Source organism: Amblyomma mixtum, chromosome 7, assembly GCF_055824585.1.
Source record: "Amblyomma mixtum isolate Tamu chromosome 7, ASM5582458v1, whole genome shotgun sequence".
Taxonomy (NCBI): domain Eukaryota; kingdom Metazoa; phylum Arthropoda; class Arachnida; order Ixodida; family Ixodidae; genus Amblyomma; species Amblyomma mixtum.
Window position 1 is genome coordinate 85,903,574 of NC_143018.1, and position 20,337 is coordinate 85,923,910.

The following is a 20,337-nucleotide window of genomic DNA, read 5'->3' on the forward strand; positions in this document are numbered from 1 at the left end:
TGTGAATGTGTTCACGACATTTAGCATGAAATACATGCCGTGCGTGGTTGAATGAGATCTTCATGAAAACTTAACATGGCGCATGCCAGGACCATTCTGGGTAGAAACATGCACATAGAGGGCGCCGGAAGCGTGTTCTCACCAATTCATTTTTCTCAGCGCCTTCTATCTTGCAGCACCTAGAAATTCGCCGCGGCATTTGCTCCCAATTATGGCGAAATTTCGTTTCTCTTTTCCTGTTTTTCATGACACTCAGACGAAGGAATGCTCGAGGACACTGAGCTGTTTGTCGTAACAGATTAACTGCTCACTGGCATTCAGTCAGGCAGAGCCATACGGCTAAAAGTCTTTTGCAAAATCTTCGCATTTGAAGAAAAAAACGGTCCTGGTGTGGGGATAGAGCCCGCGGCCACCGCCTTTCCGGGCAGTCGCTTGCAAATCTTGGAAAATTTGTTCCACTTTGGTTGTTCCCGTAAACTTTGAACTAACACCGTTCCCACTTCGAGTTGTTGATCTATTCTGCGTCGTTCTACCTTCTGCCAGCCGTACGGTTAGCTCAGATGGTAGACGACTGCTCCGGAGATGGATGGAAACAACTTTATTACACCAAAAAAAAAAATCTTCTAGGGTGGTCCCCTACTGGTCCAGGAGTCCACGGGCTTGCGCTTCACGTAAAGCCCGATCAACTAGCCATTTCTGGCCGGCGGGCTGAACGGTCCGTAAAGCAGCCTCCCAGGAAGAATGAGTGGGATTGGGGATGGGGAGTACTGCCTTTGGGGAAGGACATTCCCAAAGGTAGTGGAAAAGTGTAGATCTGGGCACGCCACAGGTGGTACAATCAGGAGGAAAGGTGGGGTGAAAGCATGATAGACGGTGGGGGGAAATAAAACAGCCTGTCTGTAATTGCCGCCATGTGGCGCTGGATGAGGGCGACAAGGTACTGTGGGGTGGTGGCAGTGTCATGCGGCTGAGTTTGTAGAATGTTGTAATTTGATGATATGTATACAGGACCGATGTAGCCTCGTTCGCAGGGTTGGGTGCCTGATCATCCGGGGTCCGGGAGGAGAGTTCTCGGGCCAGCGCATGAACGCGCTCATTACCGGGGATCGAGGCATGCCCAGGGACCCACGACAGAGTAACCGTTCGGTCGAGAGAGGTGACTGTGGCAAGAATACGATGTGTTGCCGGCGTCGCCACGCCCTTTAGGTAGTGGCGGTACGCGGCCTGGGAATCTGTGCAAATTTCGGTTACGTTTTTGTCAATGGTGGAGTGGGCCAGAGCAAGTGCGATGGCGGCTCCTTCCGCTTCTGCAGGCGAATTAGTCCGGATAGTGGCGGCGGACCCCACTGTGCCGTCTTCATAGGCTGCGACTGCCGTGAAATATCCTGGTTTCGAATTTTGTGCCCCGTCGACATAAAGGATATCGGAGCGGTTGCTGTACGTTTTCGTGTAATAGCTCGCTCGTGCCTGCCGCCTACCCTGATGGAAACTAGCGCTCATATTGCGCGGTAGGGGCTTCTGATATATGTGATCCTGAGTGCGCAGAGAGATCATGCGGTGCCCCCGGTTTTCATCCGCGCTTAGAGCTAAGTTTTTCTGGTTTGCTGGTTTATGGGGGTTTAACGTTCCAAAGTAACTCAGGCTATGAGGGACTCAGGCTCGGTAACTCAGGCTATGATGGGGCCACGACAAATACTGCCGCTGAGTGGAATCGTCTTCCTTCGGATTTATGCATATCCAAGCATTCTGTGAAGAAGTTGGAGGATTTATTGTATGGCTCCTAGTCTTGTTTGTTTTGATGTTTGATTTATTGTGCTGTGTTATGACTTACGGCTGTTGTGGCTGATGGTTTTATGGCTTTTCTATTATATTGCAGTACAAATAATAAATAAATAAAAGCGACAATTTACTGTCTTGTGTCTGTTCCGCGCATTGAGATATTGATGCGCTTCCCGATACTGACGACCGATTCCCTGAGACCGTTCAACTAAACCTGCTCTGGTTCCCTACGTTTCCATTGCTCTGGTTGTCGATGCTTTTATCTAAGATGTTCATAGGGATAATCTGTGTGGTCGATATATCCAGTATTTCGAAATATCTCACTTCGATATATCCGAGCTCGGGTGTACAATGGAGGCCGCGAGAGTCAATTTCTGCCGGCAGCTGGAGAAACTAACACAATACGGGTGCGATTTGGTCGAGTTGGTACTTATTCTTAGCTGAAACAGAGCAGAGAGGCAGGATAAGACAATGCGAACGCTGACTCGAAACTGGCTTTTAAGGCGAAAGCCTTTAATGCCTCATCGTTGTCGACAGAAGGTTGTCAGCAGAGGTGTCACGCTTTTCGGTTGGTCGAAATGGTTATGACGTCAGAGAGCGCGGATTCGCAATAATAAGGTCACCCACTGATGCCTGACGCGCCCTTTTGAAGCAGAGGACAACTATCAAAATAGTTGTCGTCCGCTCCGACAGGGGGCGCAAGGCGTCCGTGGGTGACCACAATTCATACCTCATTACAGCGAACAGAGCAATGGATACAACAGAACTCACCGAAGTAGAGAGAGAGTCGTGCTAAAGAAGCAGTCAACGTCGGCAGTCAAAGTGTGTCGTTGCAATGCGTAGTCAAAGTGTGTAGTCAAATAAAGCACTAGTACAGCACAAGCAGTCTCGCCGTCAATGCCAAACAGTGCGCTAGGAAAGGCTTTCGCCTTGCAGCACTTTAGAGAGCCAAAGTGCCCCCTGAATTTCTTTTATTCGAACTAAGGTCACTTATGTGTTTTTCTGGAAGGAAACATTCATATTCGATTGTGTGCTCCTTGTCTTGTCCCGTGCCTCTTCGCTTTTGCCTGCAGGATTTTTGCTTCTAACAAAACTTTTCTCGCGCTTCAGCTAGATATGCCTAACATTGACTGAAGCAAAGTTTATACCCGATGTTCTAAAAATCTCTGCCTCTCCCGTAAGCGAGAGTAGAGTAAGCACGAAATGTTTACGGGCATAACACATTGGTTGTAGATGGTACTGGTGAAAATCTTAAAATGGTATAGTGTTCAACACACCACACCACACCACACCACACCACACCACACCACACCACACCACACATACTGTGCACTGGTCCATGTGGACGCAATCGTTTCCTGTGAGTGTCTGGGGAATCTCTTCCACCCTGCCTCGTCAGCTGTATCCGGTTTCTGTTTGCCTTTCATCTTTGGTTTGGTTTATTGTGGTTTAATGTCCCAAATCGACTCAGACTATGACTGACGCCGTAGTGAAGGGCTCCGGATATTTCGACCACCTGGGGTTCTTAAACGTGCACTCACATCGCACAGTACACGGGCCTCTAGCATTTCGCCATCACCGAAATTCAGCCGCCGCAGCCGGGATCGAACCCGCGTCTTTCGGGTCAACAGCCCTGCGCCGTAACCACTGAGCCACCGCGGCGGGTCGCCTTTCATCTTTGTAATCGTTGTTTTCATTCCTCGGTTATTTGTACCACTTTGCCTATGTGACACTGGTGACGTCACCACTGGATTACGTCACACATAACTGATGATGTAGTAATGACAAATTACTAATTATTGACTAGTTACTGATTAATGACTGAATCCTAATTAACTGCTAATAAATGACGCTTAAGCTTCGCCTTTAGGAGTGGAACGCGACAGCGTGTTGTAGCGCTGCCAGGCAGTCCACGGAACGCCACCACCCGTTCGGCGCGACGCCTTGCCCTTTGAATACAACGCTTTTTGAGGAAAGGAAATGGCGCAGTAATTTTCTGTCATCTCGGTGGACACCCGAACCGCACCGTACAGGAGGGGAGGAACGCCACCACCCGTTCAGCGCGAAGCTACCGGCGCTTGTATGCCGGTCCTGTAGGAGGGCTTAGAGAGTCTCGTTAAATCTCGTACGGTGCCCGGATGCTCTCGTTTCAGTGCCCGGATGAGTAGAATTCAGTGCCGGGATATTGGCTGTTGGTCTCGACGTGACGTCATCACACTGCCGACTACGGGAGCTAAAAGAATTTCATGCTTAATAACCTACTTTGCATCAATCCAGAGAAAAGAAAATTCTTATTTTGCCATCGTCTCGACTCCCGACCGCTGTTTCTTTAGCAATGTCAGCTGATTGTCACGTCCTATTACTGACATGGCACTAAAGTTCTGTGCAAACCTTGGAAAAACACTCAAAATGTTGTGATCATGAGGAACACCTGCTTCAAACTATTTGTTTTTCTATTCATACTATCTTGAAAACACGATGTTATTTTCAGGCACTTAACGTCCTATAACTGCACCGGGCGTTAGGGGCACTTGCGTCGCATAATAATCGCTAAGCTCTGAGAGTCAACATATGCGTCTGCATAAGCAGCGACGCGTACCGCTTCGCTGCCTGGCAAAGCCAGACCTCTAATAAAGGAGTGGCGATTGACTGCCAAGAGGAAAGGCTCTAATGCTAAGACAAACAAAAGGGGGGAGAGCGGACAACCTTGACGGACGCCGCGGCGAACATCAAATGCGGTACTTTCCCGGCCATCGAGGAACAGAGTGCTTGAAATATCTCTGTACATCTCTTTAATGAGAAGCACGAAAGAAGGTGGGAAGCCGAAAGCATCCAGCATCCCGTAAATGTACTCGTGCTCTAAGAAGTCAAACGCCTTTTCCTGATCAAGGGAAACAAGAAGACCCTGTGCGCGCCGTCGTAAAGTATACGCTAGAATGTCTCGCGTTACAGAAGATAAACTGTGTATTTCACGGCCTGGGATGGAGCAAACCTGGTGGCAGGAAATAAGTGACGGGAGGCGCTACCTGGTTCAGTCCGTCATGCTCGGTGCCTTCTGGTACCTCTGCTACACTGTTAAACCACCCCTCCGTGTCATAAGGCGAGTGCAGACTACAGTTTTTTCGTTCTTTTGGTCGGGCGGAACCGAGCTTGTGGCCCGTGCTGTTCTTGGACAACCACGGGAGAGAGGAGGGTTTGCCTTTCCAAATTTGTCCGTCACGTCCTCGCTGTTAGCGTTGAAGGAAGGAAGGGAAGGGAAAACTTTATTTACAGTAATGGTTTTTCCTGCGGTTTGGGGGCTTCTTCAGAGACGTCTTGGTTCTACCCCCAGGAGCCTTCTCTGTCGAAGTCGTCCGCCTCTAATCAGTGGTCGGTTGCCCTCAGTCCAGGGCTCCGCTGGCCACTGCCGCCCGTTGAGCTCGCTGTACCAGACCTTGTTGGTCTTCGCAGCGGTCGCTGGACAGCAGAGTCTCCCACTGCTCCGCACTCGGGTTTTGTATTTTGGGGACCACGTCTATGTTTTGGCAGGCCCATGTGATGTGGTATAGTGTAGGTTTTTCGTCGCACCAGGGACATTTGTTCGTGTATATCGTAGGGTGCATTTTGTTTAGTATATGTAGGTTTGGGAAAGAGCCTGTTTGTAATTGTCTCCAAGTGACAGCTTCCTCTCTGCTGAGAGATTTGTGCGGTGGGGGATATCGCATTCTTCTGCCTCTATAGTTTTGTAGTATGGCCGAGTATTCCCTGGGTGCTGGCGCGAGTTCCGCGGTCTCGTCGGAAGCTCGGAAAGTAATGTATCCTCGAGCTATCCTGTCGGCCTCTCGGTTCCCTGCCACCCCCGTGTGCCCCGGTACCCACACAATTTTGTGTAGGATCTTGTCGTTTTGTTCTTCGCGGTTTTTAATTCTGTCACTCGCTGCGAGGAGTATACGGAGCGCATGACGACCTATCCTGCCATTCATGTAATTTCGGCAGGCTGTTTGAGAGTCCGTAAGTATTGTTAGTGACCGCCCGGTTCTATAGCCCTCTGCCACCGCTAGAGCAACGGCTACTTCCTCGGACTCTGCAGCTGTGCAGCCTCGGAGAGACGCGCTGGTCATTTCGCGTAAAGACGAATCGACCACCGCCGCTACAGCGATTTTGGTATCTCCTCCTCTCCAAGACGCGTCTGTATACACGGTCGTGGCTTGAGGAGCGTATGTTTTCTCGATGAATTCGGCCCTTGCTTCTCTTCTGCCTCGATGGAGGTTGGGATCCATGTTTTTTGGTATTGGCGCTACCTTGAGGGTCTTGCGAAGCTCGTCGGGGATCGTTGCCGTCCTCGACATTTCTCGCATCTGCTCGCGGTATCCGAGCCTCTGCAGGAGCGCTCTTCCTGTCGTTGTTTGCAACAGCCTGAGTTTTTGCGACTCAAGCTGCGCCTCTCGTAGCTCCTCAAAGGTGTTGTGTAATCCCAGGGCCATGAGTTTTTCTGTAGACGTGTTGCGTGGTAGTCGGAGCGCTGTCTTATACGCTTTGCGTAGCAGGGCATCCGTTTGTTGTATTTCATTTTTGTTGAGGCACTGGTAGGGTAGGCTGTACGTGATTCGACTAACTACTAGGCTTCTGACTAGTTTTAGTGTGTCTTCTTCACGCATGCCATGTCGCCTGTTGGTGATGCGGGTGATCATGCGTGCGACTTGTAGCGTTGTTGCTTTCAGTAGGGTAAAAGTGTGAGTACTGCGCTGGTTGGATTGAACCCACATGCCCAAAATTCTTATTGTTGTCTTTTCGGGTATGGGCGTCCCATCTAGGTAGACGTTGAGTTTTAGGTCCTCGTTGGTTGGGACGGTCCGGTTTTTCTTGCCTCTCCAGACTCTCAGCAGTTCCGATTTCTCGGTCGAACATGCGAGTCCTCTTTCTGCGAGGTATTGCTCTACACAAGAGGCCGCTTGCTGTAGCCTTTCTTCCTTCTCTCCGAGACAGGCCGTGTTTGTCCAGACTGTTATATCGTCAGCATACATTGCATGCCTGATGCCTTCGATGTTCTGTAGTCTTCGAGCTAGGCCTATCATAGCTATGTTGAAGAGTAGGGGTGAGATAACTGACCCTTGGGGTGTTCCTTTGTTTGGAGTGCGAATTTTTTCCGATCGAAGGTCTCCTATGCCGATGGTGGCAGTTCTATCGGACAGGAAGGCTTTGACGAAGCCGTGGATTCTGCGTCCGCAATCCAGGTTGTCTAGGCCCGTAAGGATCGCTTCGTGGCTGACGTTATCGAATGCCCCCTTGATGTCCAGGGCCATTATGACATTTTCTCCCGTCCGAGGTACGTTTCGCAGGACATCTTCTTGTATTTGGAGGAGAACGTCCTGCGTCGAGAGCTTCGCTCTGAAGCCGAACATGGTATGTGGTACACAGTCGTTGAAGAGTATTTTGCGTATCCTGCTAGGAAACGCGTCTCCTGCGCGAATCCTGGCTCGGTACTTTTTGGGCCCTTCTTTACGCTTTTTGGATCCGGCGGCCCCCGTTAATCATGGACCCCAGTCAGAGCAACCTACAGCTTTCTACGCTTCATCAATGGCCTTTTACAGGCATGTTAGAGCAGTAGCACCTGCTGTCAACATCGTTGCAGACCGTGTGGTGGACATTATGGGCACGCTATTGTTACCTGTTGTGCCGGCGTCTCGCCGCTCACCTATGCGCCGGGTTCAGTGGGCGCGTTTAGCGTCGACACCTCTCCCAGATCATCTACGTGACTTTGTCTGGAAACTTGGCTGGGCAGTGCTCCCTACTTGTGATCGGTTAGAACGGTGGGGTGTGTTACGCTCCAGTACCTGTCCGAATTGCCCGCTCCCGGAATCTAATCGCCACGCTACAGTCACCTGTGTTGTAGCGCGTGTCTTCTGGCGCGCGGTTCATGCGGGATTTCGTGGGCAGGGCATTTCGTGCTTCGTCTCCCGCGGCCGCTTCCCCAGCGGCCGTTTTGCTCGCCTGTTAATAGTTGCAGGTCTTCTTAGTTTATGGCGCAGTCGATGCGCCGCGGTCGCTAGTGGCTTTCGACGCCGCGCTGTGTGGCCAATTCTCGGCCGTCTCCGACGGGAGCTGATCAGTTTTTTGTCCGAGGAACTCTTTTTCTTGGGTGAGGAAGAGTTTCTCCGACAGTGGTCATGCCCATTTATTGCTGTAAATAACGGTCGTATTGTCTTGGTTTTTAGGCCAAACTGGCGCTAAAGTATCCTATTTTACATCGCCCATTCGTGTTAGTTACTTAGCAATGTTTATGGTACCTCTTTAATTGGCTCGCCTTACATGTGTCGTGTTCTTGTAAATGTGAATGTATCTAGTAACCTTGGTATGTGTACGTATGTAAATAAAATTTTTTCTAAACACAAAAAATTGGCAGAGGCTTAGCTTGGGTAAGCCCGGAAGGTTGCGAAAGCAAATTACGAGCAAGTTTAGCAACTACAGTAGTGAAAGCGCTGCACCGCACCTTAGCGCTGCACCTTAGCGCTGCACCGAACGACTCCCTGAGATCTTGTACGGTCCAAACTCACTTGCTTAATAAAGTTTTCCATCCATCCATCCCTTGTTACAAATAAAGTTTTCATCATCATCATCATCCGGAATCAGCTTAAAGTCTTATTGAGGTGTCCACTAAACCACAGACTTGATAAGGCGCCTTTCCTTTCCTCGAAATCAACGCGGTCTACAACGCTGTCTATGTCAGAGCGCATCAATGAACGCCACAACAGAGGTCAAGCTAAAGGTCAAACATGGATCCGCCCGTGGTGGTGGTGAAAATCATTTATTTAGTAATTTACAGAGAGGTGCTCGGGGAGAGGCCCCTTATGGGTCTCACCCCTTACAATACTTGGCGGAGTCCCTCATTCCGGGATGCCGTTGGTCGAGACCGCTACACAAGTCCGCCGAACAAGGGCCTGTTGGGCCGTTAGTTCTTGGCAGCTGAGCAGGGCCGCCTCCCAGTCCTCTCAGGTAGGGGAAGGGGTGATTGGGGGGAGAGAAGGATTTTTTCTGCATGCCCAAACCATGTGGAAGGTGTCGGCCACCTCCCCACAGAATGAGCAGTGGCCGTCAAAAGAAGGATTAAAGTGCTTGAGAACCGCCGGGCAGAGCAGGGTGTTTGTAAAGTGCCTGAGGAAGGAAGGAAGGGAAAACTTTATTTACACTAATGGTTTTTCCTGCGGTTTGGGGGCATCTTCAGAGACGTCTTGGTTCTACCCCCAGGAGCCTTCTCTGTCGAAGTCGTCCGCCTCTAATCAGTGGTCGGTTGCCCTCAGTCCAGAGCCTGAGGAGAATTGGTTCGCCAGCTTTACCCAGTCCTTTCATAGGAACTGGGTATCGCCGGTGTTCGGCACGATAGTGCTCAGTAATTTCTTTAAAAGAAAGGAGAGGGTTGTGATCTGGGTTAAGCTCCTCCCAAGGGACGTCTGGTGCCCGGTGAGTGAGTGCGCGGGCTGCCTCATGGGAGGCTTCGTTACCTGGCATGCCTTGGTGGCCGGGGACCCATATGATTGAGCGATGAGTTGGATCGCCGTCGCGAGTACTGCGGTGTAAAATTTGGTGAGCGAGTGGAGTGATCCAACCGAACTCAAAGTTACGACAGGCTCCGCGAGAGTCTGTGAGGATGAATTTAGAGTCGGTATGGGAGGCTGCGAGGGCGATCGCCACCTCCTCCGCATGCGTTGAGTTGGGCGCTCTGAACGAGAGGCCGTCCACCTGTTTTCCCTCGTGTATGACTGCAGCCGTGTACCATTCCCCCCTGGAGCGGTAGGGGCCGGCAATGTCGACGTAGAAGACGTGTTTCTTTGAGCCATAGTGGCGGTGCAGGGCATTCGCCCGCGCCTGGCGCCGGCCATTATGGTCCTCCTTGTTCTTCTTAGTCGGAAGGGGTCGAACGTAGAGGGCGCTTCTCCACAGTTCTGGTGCTCGAACCCGTTCCATGGTATGGTGATCATGTTTGATATGTAACCGGTCCAAGAGGCGGCGACCGCACATGGTCTGGGCGAGACGCGTGTATTGGTTAACGAGATGTGCCTCGCGGAGTTCTCGATAGGTGTTCACCACCCCCAACGCGAGGAGTCGCGCGTTGGAAGTGGATATCGGGAGGTCGAGGGCTCTCTTGAAAATTTTGCGGAGTAGAGAGAGAGAGAGAGAAAACTTTATTTACAAAGGAATTCGGGGCACGCCCCAGGGTCCCCGCACGACCCCACTGCACTCAAGTGTTTATGTTCCTGAGGTCCATAACACTGGCAGCACGGCCGGTGGCGATGGTCTGCACGGCCGGGTCCTCCGAGTGCAGCAGGGTCTCCCAGTCCTCCCAGGTCTTGAGGTTCTCTAGGTCCCGCGGGGGAGGGTCCGCCGGGCAGAGGGAAAGGATGTGGAGGGAAGAAGCGAAGGGTTCTGGGCATAGGGCGCAAGCAGGAGTGGGGAAGGAGGGATGATAGTGGGTTAGGGTAAGGGGCGAGGGGAGAGTATGTGTTTGTAATCTGCGCCAGAGTGTTGCGTGTCTGTTATCTAGGGAGGGGTGGGGCCGGGGGTAGAGCTGGCGAGAGGCTCTGTATGCCTGGGTCAGCTCACTGAATGAGTGCATGCGATCCTTCGTGAATCCCCGATCCGAGGCCACCTGAGCCCGGTTTAAAGAACCTCGGGCTAAAAGGTTGGCGGCCTCGTTTCCGGGATTCCCGGAGTGCGCAGGCACCCATATCAGCTCCACTTGGCGGGGCGGGGGTGCATCGGGCGAGTCCAGTATGCCAAAAGCAGGGACATGAACTCGGCCTCGAGCAAAATTTAGAATCGCAGTTTTAGAGTCAGTTAAAATATACCGGGCTTCCGTGCGGGTTATAGCAAGTGCAATGGCGGCTTCCTCTGCAGCCTCTGGGGACGTATCTGGAGGGAGAGGTAGTGTGAGGAGGGTGGATGAAGAGGAGTCCACCGCAGCTGCTGTCGCTTCATCACCCGTGCAGGCAGCGTCCACCCATACGGCGTCCGGCTGGGGGCTGTACGCTCGATGGAGTGCCTTCGCACGGGCTCTGCGGCGCTGCTCATGGTGGGACGGGTGCATATTCCTCGGGAGCGGCCTGATGAGAAGCTCTCGGTGAAGGGATCGTGGGATGGCGAGAAGGGTTGGGTCGTTGGCCGGTATTTTTATTCCCAGGGAGTCCAGGATATACCGACCTGTGGAAGTTTTTGTGAGCCTGATGTATTGGGCCTGTCGGTGGGCCTCCACCAGTTCCCCGATCGTGTTGTGGAGGCCCAGGCCTAGTAATCTGTCTGTGGGTGTGTTGAGGGGAAGATGAAGTGCTACCTTGAATGCCTTGCGAATCAAAGCATCCAAAGCGTTTATGTCATGTTTGGATAGTTGTAAGTATGGGGTAGTGTACAGTACACGGCTGAGGACAAAGGCATGAATGAGGCGACATAGGTCGCGCTCCTTCATGCCTCTATGATGTCCCGAAACCCTGCGGATGAGGTGCGATATCGCGCCTGCAACCTGCTTGAGTTTCTTGAGGGTAGTGGTGTTTTTGCCATCGTTCTGGATGTGCAAGCCCAATACACGGAGGGTGCCAACCTCAGGTACCGGGTAACCATTCAATTCAATGGCAATGGGGGAGCGGGGACAGCGGTGGTTCTTAGGCCGGATGAGGAGCAGTTCGGACTTCTCTGGGGAGCAAGACAGTCCGATGGTCCGTGCGTAATTTTGGGTGAGGGTGGCTGCTTCCTGTAAGGTTATCTCTATGTCGCCGTCACTGCCGTGGGTGGTCCACAGGGTGATATCGTCGGCATAAAGAGTGTGCTTGAGGTGGGGAATAGTTGCCAATTTCCGGGCGAGGGGTATGAGGGTTATGTTAAAGAGAAAGGGGGAAAGGACGGACCCTTGAGGGGTGCCGATACTCTGAAGTGTGTAGGAGGTGGAAGACAGAGGGCCGAAGTGTATCTCAGCCGTGCGGTCAGTGAGGAATGCTTGAATGTAGGCATACGTGCGCACACCCACATTCAATGGGGATAGAGCAGTCATGATCGCCTGATGTTCAATGCGGTCAAAAGCTTTGGAGAGATCCAAAGCTAAAACTGCCTTGGTGTGACCTGGAAGAAGCGGGTCAAAAAGGTCGTGTGTGAGTTGCAGCATGGCATCCTGTGCGGATAGATGAGGGCGGAATCCCACCATGCTATGCGGGTAGAGATTGTTGTCCGCCATGTGACTTGTGAGTGTCGCTAACACAACATGCTCGAGGAGCTTCCCGAGGCATGAGGTTAGCGAAATCGGGCGAAGGTTTTGAATGGTGAGTGGTTTGTTGGGTTTTGGTATAAATATTACCTTCGCGTGGCGCCAGGACTGCGGGAGGTTACCCTCCCTCCAGCACTGGTTGAAGTATTTCGTAATGTGGGTGATCGATTGGTCATCCAGATTACGGAGCATGGAGTTTGTGATTTGGTCTGCACCAGGTGCGGAGTTGGCGCGGAGAGTCAGGAGGGCCGCTCTGACTTCCGTCTCCGTGATGTCGGTGTCGAGTGTTGGATTTGCTTGTCCTGTGTAGTGCGGTAGAGGTATGGGGCCGCCTGGAGATGTGTACATGGTTTGAAGTGTGTCTAGAAGGGTGTCGGGATCGTCAATGTGTTCATGTGTGAGGCGTGTCACGTGGTGCTATGCTGCTGATTTCGGGCGTGTGGGGTCAATGAGGTGTCGGAGGAGTTGCCATGCACGTTTGCTGGACAGGTTTCCGGCGATGCCGTCACATATCTGTCCCCAGTTGGATCGACAGAGCTCCTCAGAGTGCTGTTGGATTTGTGTCTGCAGCGCGGCCAGCCGCTTTTTAAGCGTTCTGTTGTGTTTGTTGCCTTTCCAGCGTTCCAGGATGCTGTGATAAGCCTCCCAGAGGTGGGCTAGGCGTGTGTCAAGGGTCGGTGTTTCGGTTGTAGTTTCAATGTGTCGCGTGTTGTGGTGAACGTCATGCTTGAGTGATTGCACCCATGCATCGATGTCTGCGATGGGAGTGTCTGGGAGGGCGGTGCGTGCAGCGCGAAATCTCCAAGTGATCTTCGTCATGTTTCCGTAAACGGAGGTAAGGAGTCGAGTACAGTACTCGACTAGTTACGAAGGCATGCGCGAGCCGCATCGCATCCTTACTTCGCAACCCTCCTCGCTTGTTGGAAACGCGGCGAACCATTCGGCCCACCTGGTCGCCGACTTTGCGGAGTTTGGGAAGAGTTGTGTCTGCCTTACGATGTTGATTAATGAAGAGACCGAGTATTCGTAGCTCCTTCGCTTCACGGATGGGGCCGCTTGCGAGAGAAAGCTGAACGGAGATTTTGCATTTCGGAAGATCGAATATGCACAAATTCAGACTTGGACGGGGAGCACTGGAGGCCGCAGTACGTGGCATAGAGGTCAACTATGCTCGCCGCTTCTTGCAGGCATTCCTCCATCTCTCCTATGTTTCCCGTAGTGGGTCCGCCGGGATGACGCTGAAGGCTCAAAACCTAGCGCAGTATTTTTTTCGCAATAAAAAAAACTCAGGGGCACTTTGACTGTCTGAGTTGCGTAGAGGCGAAAGCGTTTTCTGCACCACTTCGACTACCTCTATGGCACTGGTGACGTCACTACTGGATGATGTCACATATAATTAAGTGCTAATTACTAACTCATGACAAATTACTAATTAATGACTAATCACTGATTAATGATTAAATACAGATTAACTGCTAATTAATGACGCTTAAGCTTCGTCTTTAGGAGTGGAACGCGACAGTGTTGTAGCGCTGCTTGGACCGGTTACATATCAGACATGATCATCATACCATGGAACGGGTTCGAGTGCCAGAACTGTGGAGAAGCGCCCTCCACGTTCGACCCCTTCCGACTAAGAAGAACAAGGAGGACCATAATGGCCGGCGCCAGGCGCGGGCGAATGCCGTGCACCGCCACTATGGCTCAAAGAAACACGTCTTCTACGTCGACATTGCCGGCCCCTGCCGCTCCAGGGGGGAATGGTACACGGCTGCAGTCATACACGAGGGAAAACAGGTGGACGGCCTCTCGTTCAGAGCGCCCAACTCAACGCATGCGGAGGAGGTGGTGGTGGTGGTGAAAACATTTATTCAGAACAGGAGGTGTTTGGATCGGCCCGTAAGGGACCGATCCTTACAAACACTAGGTGGAGGTCCCTAGTTTGGGACCCCAGTGGCGGTAGCCGCCGCCCGGGCGCGCCCGACTAAGGCTTGTTGGGCCTGTAAGTCGTGGCAGCCGAGCAGGGTCGCCTCTCAGTCCTCCCGGGTTGGGTTGGGGATAGGGGGAATGGCCGGGTTGGAGGGGCAGGCCCACACCATGTGATAGGTGTCCGAAGACACCGCACCACAGTGCGGGCAGTTGCCGCTAAAGGAGGGGTCAAAATGTTTTAGTGCTGCCGGGCACAGCAATGTATTGGTGAAGAGGCGGAGGAGAAGCCGCTCATCCGCCTTCTTGAGGCCTTTACATGGGCTAGGGTAAAGGCGATGGCTATCTTGAAAGTAGGTTGCGATATTTTTGAACGTATAAACCGGATTAAAATCGGGTTCCTGATCAGGTGGGGAGGAGAAAACAGCCCGGTGAGAGAGCGCGCGGGCGGCTGCGTCTGCTGCCTCGTTTCCTGCCAACCCCTGATGAGCAGGGGCCCATATGAGGTGACGGTGTGCGGGGTCCGTATCCCGTATGCAATTTTGGTATATTCGATAGGCTAGGAAGGGAGTGCTGCCTTGTTCGACGTTCCGACAGGCCCCTCGCGAGTCGGTAATTATGTATTTTGAATTGGAATGTGAGGCCGCGAGAGCAATCGCGACCTCTTCTGCTTGTGTTGCACTGCGGGCTCTGAAAGTGAGGCCGTTAACTGTGTTGCTGTTGTGAACTACCGCGGCCGTGTACCATCCCCCGTGGTGAGGGCCGGAGGCGTCCACGTAGTATACACCTGTTTTGTTGCCATAATATCGGGCTAGCGCTTCCGCTCGTGCCAGGCGCCGACCATTATGGTCTTCATGTGACATGTTTGCTGGAAGAGGCCGCACGTGGAGGGCACGTCTCCACAGTTCCGGGATGCGAAACCTGTCTTCCATTGGAGGGGTGTGTTGTATATGGAGTCGAGCAAGAAGGCGGCGACCCGACTCCGTTAGCGACAAACGCGTGTACTGGTTTGTAAGGTGCGCCTCCCGGAGCTCCCGGAAAGTATTCACCGCCCCAAGGGCCATAAGCCGGCTGTTCGAAGTAGTGATGGGGAGGTCAAGGGCACGTTTAACAATTTTGCGAAGGATGACCTCAAGGGCATCCTCCTCTTGTTTCCGTAGGTGGAGATAAGGAGTCGAATAGAGAATTCGACTAGTTACGAAGGCGTTTGCCAGCCGCAAGGCATCCTTACTTCGTAACCCTCCGCGTTTGTTGGAAACCCGGCGGACCATGCGGCCCACCTGGTCCCCCACCTTACGGAGTTTGGCCAATGTAGTGTCTGGCCGCCTGTGTTTGTGGATGTAGAGTCCGAGTACCCGTATCTCATCACTTTCGCGTATGGGACCACTCTCGAGAGAAAGAGATATTTTAGTTGTGCACTTCTGTGAGGGGCGGAGGTGCACAAATTCCGATTTTTGAGGGGAACATTGAAGACCGCAGCGGCGGGCGTAGCGGTCTACTATCGTCGCCGCTGTTTGCAGGCTGGTTTCGATATCCCCTGTGCTGCCCTGCGTGGCCCACAGAGTGATGTCATCGGCGTACAGGGCGTGCTGCACGCCGGCGACACCACTCAGCTGGGCCGGCAGGTGCATCATGGCCAGATTGAAGAGCAGCGGGGAAAGTACCGCGCCTTGAGGGGTTCCCCGCGTGCCGAGTAGGTAAGGACCATGGTCTCTATCTTGAATTCGAATGTAGGATTGACGATCCATTAAAAATTGGCTTATGTATCGAAATGTGTTGAGGCCACAGTCGGTGTGACTTAGGTTAGTGAGTATGATCTCATGTGTTACATTGTCAAATGCCCCTTTAAGATCCAAGGCGAGTACGACCCGGTCATTATGGGGGCATTCGAGGGGGTCAAGGACTTCCCGATTGAGTTGCAGGAGGACATCCTGTGCGGATCTGTGTGGGCGGAATCCGAACATGGTGCTCGCAAAGACGTGTTTGTATTCAAGATATGTAGATAACCGATCCCGCACCATCGTCTCCATTAGTTTGCCCACACATGAGGTGAGAGAGATGGGGCGGAGGTTATCTATGTCAATTGGTTTGCCAGCTTTAGGAATAAAAGTGACCAAAGCCGTTTTCCATTCGATTGGCAGGGGGGTGTCCCCGCGCCAAATCGCATTGACGTATTCCAGGAGGGACTGGTATGCCAAGTCGGGCAGGTGGTGGCGATCGCCCTCGCAGCCTCCCATCCCGACTCTAAATTCATCCTCACAGACTCTCGCGGAGCCTGTCGTAACTTTGAGTTCGGTTGGATCACTCCACTCGCTCACCAAATTTTACACCGCAGTACTCGCGACGGCGATCCAACTCATCGCTCAATCATATGGGTCCCCGGCCACCAAGGCATGCCAGGTAACGAAGCCTCCCATGAGGCAGCCCGCGCACTCACTCACCGGGCACCGGGTGTCCCTTGGGAGGAGCTTAACCCAGATCACAACCCTCTCCTTTCTTTTAAAGAAATTACTGAGCACTATTGTGCCGAACACCGGCGATACCCAGTTCCTATGAAAGGACTGGGTAAAGCTGGCGAACGAATTCTCCTCAGGCTCTTTACAAACACCCTGCTCTGCCCGGCGGTTCTCAAGCACTTTAATCCTTCTTTTGACGGCCGCTGCTCATTCTGTGAGGAGGTGGCCGACACCTGCCACATGGTTTTTCCATGCAGAAAAAATCCTTCTCTCCCCCCAATCACCCCTTCCCCTACCCGAGAGGACTGGGAGGCGGCCCTGCTCAGCTGCCGGGAACTATCGGCCCAACAGGCCCTGGTTCGGCGGACTTGTGTAGCGGTCTCGACCAACGGCATCCCGGAATGAGGGACTCCGCCTAGTATTGTAAGGGGTGAGACCCATTAGGGGCCTCACCCCGAGCACCTCTCTGTAAGTTACTAAATAAATGCTTTTCACCACCAGCACCACCAGGGAGTCCACGGAACACCACCACCCGTTTGGCGCGATGCCCTGCCCTTTGAACGCAATGCTTTTTTGAGGAAAGGAAATGGCGCAGTAATTCATCTCGGTGGACACCCTCGGTGTACATCTCGGTGGACACCCGAACCGCACTTACAGGAAGGGAAGTGGGAGTGCAAGAAGAAAGAGGGGCCGTAATGACGAAAATGGAAACTTTATTTGAGGAAAGGAAATTACGCAGTACCTGTCTCAGATGTCTGGGTGGACCCCCCCCCCCCCCCCCTCCGTCATCCGTTTGGAGAGGAAGGGAGGAAGTGGGAGTGTAAGAAGAAAGAGCGGAGGGGCCGTAATGGAGAAAATGAAATTGTATTTGAGGAGAGGAAATTACGCAGTAAATGTCTCACATATCTCGGTGGACACCCGTCAAAAGCATGACACCTCTGCTGACAGCCTTCTCTCGACAATGATGACCTTAATAATGTCACGTAGTGATAACGGCAGTCTGGCAGTCAGACAGCGGTAAAGGCTTCCAAAAGAATTTTTTGGGGGGCTGACTCACGCCCACAAAGAACTGCCAACAGAATGCCTGCCCCTTTTTGCCGCGCTCAATTTAAAGCTCCAAGGAACCATCGAAATAAGACGCCAAAGCCACTACAACAATCCGGAGCAAAGTGGAAGCAGTTGAGTATGGCTGCGATCATTCGAGTTAAGTCTGGTCGATCCCACGCCACAAGCAAATGATAAAGCCGCGTGCCCGCGGCTTTGTGTTTGAAACACAGTACAAAGGTTCTTGGCTTTGTTATGCGCATTCACGGGGGATTCAGCCTTGCCCACGATATGCAATGTGCTCGCTCTGCGGGCCACTGGCTAACCAGGCCGGCTACCCGGGTAGGGGGCTACTGGCTTACCTACTCGGCACGTCGCGCTTCTTTTTTTTTTTCTCTGAGCAGAGTGTTGGCCCGACAGCCTTGCAGCAGCCTCGGTTTTACCAGAGAGCCTACCAGACGCTCAGGTCCCTCACCGCAGCACCGCCAGAGGTAGAGTTATTTTCAACCCCCGCCTCTCGGATATGCGAACTCCTGGCCATCAAAGAAGCCCCATGGGAGAAATTGGCGATAAGCAGAGGGGTGCGATGGCGGGACCTGACGTCTTCATCTCTTGCCGCAGACGTGCGAGACTTCGGCTGGCTGCGGGGCTGGCGGGCCCTGCCTACGGGAGATCGCCTGGCGGCTTGGGGCGTGGCCCCCTCCTCCCGATCTTCACAGTGCGGACTTGTAGAGACCTTGCTACACGCGATCTTTGAGTGTTCGGTAGCTATGACATTTTGGGTCCTTATGTCGCGAATGTTCGGGGCTACCCTTGGTCCCAATTCAAGGTTCCGCGACCCTTTTGTGCGTACTGTGGCGCCAGAGAGGTGCAGCGGCTCTACAAGGACGGCCGCAGAGGGCCATGTACCCCATGTTGCGGCGGGTGCGTGCGCGCATGTTCGCCCGTGGACCTCGTGTCGCTGGAGGAGCACCAGTTCCTTCGGCGCTGGTCTACCCGCTTCATCGTCGTAGGCAGGGGCCATGTTACGGTGCCGCCCCTGCCATATTAAGTGTGGCGAGCGTGTGTGGCGCGTTGTTCGCGCGCGTTGGTCGTGCGCGATCTTTCGTGCGCGTTGTTCGTGCGCGTTGTTCGTGCGCGGGTTTTTGTGCGCGGGTTTCAACCCGGCGTGCTTCCCCCGCGTATGGACCCACTAGACCTTTCTTGGACACTTTTTATTTTTGGACACTTACGTTCCCTGTGAGTGTGTGTGCATAGGGCGACATCAGTTGCCGCAATGTATCTTTGGGGCAGAAACGTGGAGGCTAACAAAGAGGGTTCAGCTTAAGTTAAGAACAACGCAGCGAGCTATGGAAAGGAAAACGATAGGTGTAACGTTAAGAGATCGGAAGAGGGCAGAGTGGGTGAGGGAACAAACGCGGGTTAATGACATCCTAGTTGAAATCAAGAGGAAGAAGTGGGCTTGGGCAGGGAATGTAATGCGAAGGCAAGATAACTGCTGGTCCTTAAGGGTAACGGAGTGGATCCCAAGAGAAAGAAAACGTAGCAGGGGACGGCAGAAAGTTAGGTGGGCGGATAAGATTAAGAAGTTTGCGGGGATACAGTGGCGGCAACTAGCGAAGGACAAGGCTAATTGGAGAGACATGGGAGAGTCCTTTGCCCTGCAATGGGTGTAGTCAGGCTGATGATGATGATGATGATCTTTGTTTTTGTAGAGGGACGGATGTCCCTTTCTGATCGAGAGTCCAAATGAACTTCTCGTAATGCGTATTGCATCAGGCGACATCGGCCGCCTCAATGTGTTTCTTTTTTTTTTTTATAGAGGGACGGCTGTCCCTTGTATGCTCCAAGGTCCAAATAAACTTCTCTTCACAGTGCATATTTTTAAACACATTTGGAATGTCTAAGGACGTTAAGCTTGCGCACTTAATTAGGCATATCAACTACATCGCGAGGAAAATTTCAAATTATTTTTCATCTTCTTACGCCCCAATACGCTCGTTGAAATATGAAGAACGAACGGAATTTTACACTTTACACTAATATATCTTTAGCGAGGCAGGGGGGCTGATAGTAGGACTTTGCATCCTGAAATATGTCGGGAAAAAGTGCTTTGGCTTGCACTGCGAGAATATGGCGTTACTTTTCCGGCCGAAATGAAAATTACCATTTGCGCAATACTCGTCGTATACGTTATAGGAAGGGCCTAAGCGGGTCAGATCGGTTCCGCAGCGTATTCGCTCCAATGTGGTTTAGCTGACAGACGCGTCTATAGAAGGCGCAGCGGATTGAAGATCTGTTGTGGCCTAACTATTGGCAAAATGGCCTGTTAATAAGATGGTGTGTGGGTTGGAAGTCATCGTTACGTTGTGATCGGCGACATTAATCTTGTACAATATACGTGGCTCTTCCGCGTCGGCGCAGTGCCAGTACACAAAGCGATGGCAATAATATTCGTTTCGTGAATTAATCTGTTGAGCTCGAAATAATGCCGGTGAGAGAAAGACAACGCGATATGTGCATATGTGCCGAAATATTTTAGGAAATATTTATGACGTCGTACTCAGAGGTTTTTTCATCTGCCAGTGTGAGGTAAGAGATGAGATGCGTAATAATATTTATTCCGTCTATGGTATACATAAGGGGGAGCGTAACTACTGCACCGAAGAAGGAGATGGCTATGAGTGTCAGCACGCTTGACTGAAACGGTGTATACTTTTTGTCATTACGCTAGATACTTGTCTTGGGTTATTAAGTGTTCGTGTTATTCTTAAACAAAATTGCTCTGAATGCTCCGGAAAATATTTCGCTATGGCGACGGCTTGTTTGTAAGGCCGAACGAAAATAGAAGAAACCTACACGTTTTAATGAAGACGCCTTGTTATAAAAATTGTTTAAATGCAACTT